Below are 4,782 nucleotides of genomic sequence, written 5' to 3'. Positions count from 1 at the left end.
TTTCAGGTAACGAGCAGTGATTGAGTAGGAGCTAGTGCTTGGAGTCTAGTGTAGTCTCCTTAGTGGGTCGTGCTCTGATAGATGTAACATCGGGATGGGTTGTTTAACTTGTTTTAACGTTTTATTGTTGGTTGAGAACCATTTTACATGTAATGTTTTACATGATTGATGAAATTATATCCGCTGTGTTTTATGCAAATGTTTATGTTTTAAATTAATAAAAGAGCATGACCGTTATATTGTTGAATGGTGTGGAATATTGTGTGACACCCTTAAATGGCATAATTACTCTGATGATATACTGCTATTTTAATTTAAATATTTGGGGTATTTTAGAAGGGTGTTACACGCGGTATACACCACGTTCCATTTCCATCTTTATTGAAAAGTGTCTTAAATATGAATTAATATTTTTTTGATTTTTGATTATGAAAAATGGCTTGACGTTGGATCAAGCATTTGATGAAGCTTGAGAGAAATGGAATAAAATAGGAGGGAAAAATGAATTGATTTGTTTATTGAGAAAATAATCGACGTTGGATCGAGTCACTTATTTTTGTATTTTTTGAAAATGGTTGATTTTATTCTTGTGTTAGTATCTAACTAAACAGTCAAACAAATAAAGAACTAAATAGTACAAAATTATTACACATCGGGGGAGTGGGATACATTTTGTCAAATGGGGATTCAAAATCATGAAATAATTAAATCGGGCCCAAACAACAAATAATGCAAAGTATGAGTGTAAGTGCAAGAGAACCGCCTCATTGTAAGAAAGCCCAAGAGTAAGCTATGTGAGGTTGATGGCGATGCTTAAAAGCAATCGACTTACAAGGGTATGAAAATGGGCTCGACATTGAATCGAGAAAAGTGTGATTTTAATAGTTTAAAATGGTTTTGAATGGATGATGAAATTAAAAGAAAACAAATATGTGTTATTAAATGATAATGAAACTATGAGTACGGGAGAAATTATACTAAAACATAAACATGGAAAAAATGAATGCTAAAAAGAAAAAAAAAATGCCATATGTGGGTATTGAACCCACTCCACTAAAGACCTAGAAACTACCCTCTCTCCACTAGACCATTTATGATTAATTATCATTTTAATGCTAATTTGGATAAGTAAACCAAAATAGACTAAAAATTAGAATTAAAATAAAAAACTAAAAAAAGTCTGTTGGACTACCAAAAAAATGAAATTAAACCCAGCCGCCTGGCTGTTGGGTTCTAGAGGCTGATTGATTGGGAATACCAAAATACTACATTAATACACTACTAAATGAAAACATATTTAAATGAAAACCTAGGAAGTTTAAACATAAAAAAATTAATAGTTTCAAATGTTTATTCTGCTTAAAAATAAATTAAAAGAAAGAAAATGGGGACAATGCAACAGACGCTTCCATCTCTCCCAATCTCACAAACTCTCTCTCAAGCTCAACGAATCTCTCTCTCAACTTAAACCTAACGTTTCTCTCACACTGCGCAACCTCAACGAAAGTTTCTCTCACAACTTCACACCAAACCCCTCTCACAATCGCGTCTCTCTCACAATCTCACTCGCACCAAACCCCTCTCTTAATCGCGTCTCTCTCAATCACGTTCCCAATCGCTCACACCTCACTCAATCACTCTGAATCATGTAAGAATCCATGGCTGAAACAACAAAGCTCACCTTCGGCGGTGACGACGGCAACGATGAAGCTCAAACCTCACTCCTTCGCCTCTTCAAAACAGGTTTGTTTTTGATTCCGGGATTAGGGTTTTCCTGTGGTGTTTTTGTTCTGCCTCTCAATTGTTTCGCCCCTCTCACTGATTTCTTTCTCTCTATTTATGTTTCACAAATTTTAGGGTTTTTCAGTTTGGTATGGTGGATCCAAGAAGTATCTCTGCAAACCACTTTTGATGTGCTCAGAATCGGATTGGTCTCTTTGATGTTTGGATTTCGGAACGGTAATCTGAACTCAAGCTTTCTCCCTCTGTTTTGTCTTAATGCCAATTTGGGAATTTTCTTGAAATTTAACTGCCTTGCTGTTTTGCTTTTTAAATCCCATTTTTTTAAAAAAAAAAGTTTTATATTGGCTTAATGATTCCCGTTTATTTTTTCTCATGACGCAGTTGAATTATCATTTGAGAGAGAGAAACTGCTAAAGTTTTGGGTACGTCTACTATCTATTGTAATCAATTTTGTATGCTTTTCATCTCCATGTGTTCCTTTTTCACTTGCATGACATGATTTCAACACAGCATCTATTCTAGCTTGCAGATTCAGTCATTCCTGGTAGGTGTTTCGTACATTTGTATAGGATTTAGGTAATGTTTTACATTATTACACAATCTGCGATCTTAGCATTGTACTGAAATGTGTTAAACTAGTTTTGGCAAAATCTGTTCCAGCTTATTCTCTGGTATCCTTAGAAATGTGTTTATATTAATATGTCTTAGCTGTTATACAGGGACGATGCAGGCCGTCTCGTTCGCACAGAAATGCTTAGAACCAAAGATATCACGCAGAGAGTAAAAATGAAGAACTATTGGCAGGGAGGAGTCTGCCTGGCGTTTGCGGATGAGGTATTATGCTGGCTTTATGGAACAGTCAAAGAAAGTGAGTACTATAACCCCATCTCTTTTTGGCTTTCAAACAATTTCACTTTTTCCTATTAATCAATATGTTCATTTCTTGGTTTCAGATGAAGATTACACGTTGCAGTTCGCTCCACCTTTCCACCGTTTGGAGCTTCTGCAAGCACAGTCTTGCCCAGATGTAATAACAAGTCATCTGGAGCTGTTGATGATATTTCTTCAACTCACCAGTTGCAACTGTAACCTCAGAATACATAAGATTCACCGACTTGGAGCTAACATAAATGCCGAAAAAAGATGCAGGGTTATGTACTGTCATTCTCATTGAACAATTCACTGTCAACATCTTAGTTGGAACTCCAGTTATGTCTGACCCTTCTCCAAAATAGAAGTTATGTACTGTCAAACTCTTGACACTGAGTTGAGGTTTGTAATGCAAGCTAGCAGCCTAAATGATGAAACAAAAGACACCAAAAACCAGCACAAAATCGACAATAGCAATGAAGATTTGAAACCTCCTAGAAATTCCATTACTCTCATGATAAAAATCACCATCTTCTTCTTCTATAATCTTAGATTGAGGCCAGCCTTTATCATTACCTTTTCTATTCCCTTTCTTACCAAAAGAAAAGTTATAACCACCAGAGATTCTGCTGGAAGAAGAAGCTCTTGAATGGTGAACATAGGATTGATGTGAAGGAAATCTGCAGGTGTATGTGTGTTAAGCTCTGCTATGCATTTATCCAATATTCAAGTTGCTTGGACTTCATATGGTTTGGACCGTTTCTTGAAGTTTGTATGTCATGAAGTTTTGATGTCAGTTTGGATTCCTTCCATCCTTGCTTACATGAATGCATTGGTGTTGCTGTTTTGTTGCGGGACTGAGATAGACTTTTTTTTTCATTTGAATTGCTCATGATGTATGCCATGAAGTTTGATGTATGTAGCATAAAATGTATATGAATAACCAATGAGGCATAATGTAATGCTTATGTAAAATGCTTGTTTTAATAACAAAAATTACTTATGATTTTAATTTACTCAAAAAAAGGTTGTAACAAACTTGGTTTGAATGAAATGAATTTGCGGTTATAGAAATGAATATGGATTTTAGAAATAAATCTGAGACTAATCAAAATGTCAATTTAAAATAAAAAAAAACCAACAAAACCAATTAAAATCGAATCAATCTATAATTTGTTAAAATTACTTTGATATCAACTCTAACATTCATTTGGAAATTAAAATCAATTAGAGTTTGAATCATTAGTAAAACACAATTAAGATTAACTTGAAATTTGGAATTAGACTTATTTTGAAATTAAAATTGAAAAAAATAAAAAGTCAAATATTTAGAATCCATTTCATAATCAAACAACACCATGATAAAAAAAACTAGATAATGACCAATGTTTATCGAAAAAATATGGATTTGGGAATAGATGGTTGCCTTTGGTCATGAATGCATGCAAATGAACTTTAGGCCAAGCGCCAAATGAAAAAGAAAAATGAAAGAAATTCAGGACCAAAATCGGGGTATGACAATATGTTATCATTTGCTCATGATCCTTATCATTTAATGGATTAAGGGTTTAGTTTCATTCATAAAGTCAAGTTTACTTTTAAAAAAGGGTCAAGTCTTGATTCACATACAATCATGCTTATTCGTCCAAACATTTTAGTTTTCATTCATTCATCAAAGGAATACATGGTTTCATTACAAAAGGAAACAAAAAAATTACATTTTAAAAAGTTGACTTTTTTTGTCAACTGTTGACTTTTCCGTCAAACAGTTTACCAAAGTCAACGTGGTGTTTTTCATCCTAAAACTAATTCTAGCTACATTCCACTCACAAAGACCCATAAAATCCAAAGTTGCTTCATGATCAAGAGAATTCCACTTCTTCCAAGTTAACCATTTACATGCCATAAGCCCTTTCCTCTATCTTGCCTTACCAACCATAAAGTCATGCTTAAAAACCTACAAACCAACACACAAAGTCAGAATTTATGTCCAAGTCGTATATCTAGACCATTTGAAATCCAATTCCATAAACTACATACATTCTAATTCAACACAACTTTCCAATCAATGAGCATTAAAACATCTCCATATAACATCCCAACTTTCCATATCATAACAAGCAATTCAACATCAACTAATATGACCTTAATCGATTCCTAACCGAAGGG

At 34.0% G+C, this 4,782-nt stretch overlaps 1 long non-coding RNA gene across 1 annotated transcript; it reads left to right on the top strand.

Moving 5' to 3' along the window:
• Positions 1–2,271: 2,271 nt before the first annotated feature.
• Positions 2,272–2,769, top strand: LOC127137398 (uncharacterized). The gene is made up of 3 exons (XR_007808709.1): positions 2,272–2,319; positions 2,463–2,611; positions 2,697–2,769. It is a non-coding gene; the product is annotated as an uncharacterized LOC127137398 (long non-coding RNA).
• Positions 2,770–4,782: the final 2,013 nt, after the last annotated feature.

This window comes from Lathyrus oleraceus, chromosome 1, assembly GCF_024323335.1.
Source record: "Lathyrus oleraceus cultivar Zhongwan6 chromosome 1, CAAS_Psat_ZW6_1.0, whole genome shotgun sequence".
NCBI lineage: Eukaryota > Viridiplantae > Streptophyta > Magnoliopsida > Fabales > Fabaceae > Lathyrus > Lathyrus oleraceus.
Note: the sequence above shows the minus strand (reverse complement) of the source record. Positions and strands in the feature narration are given on the sequence as shown.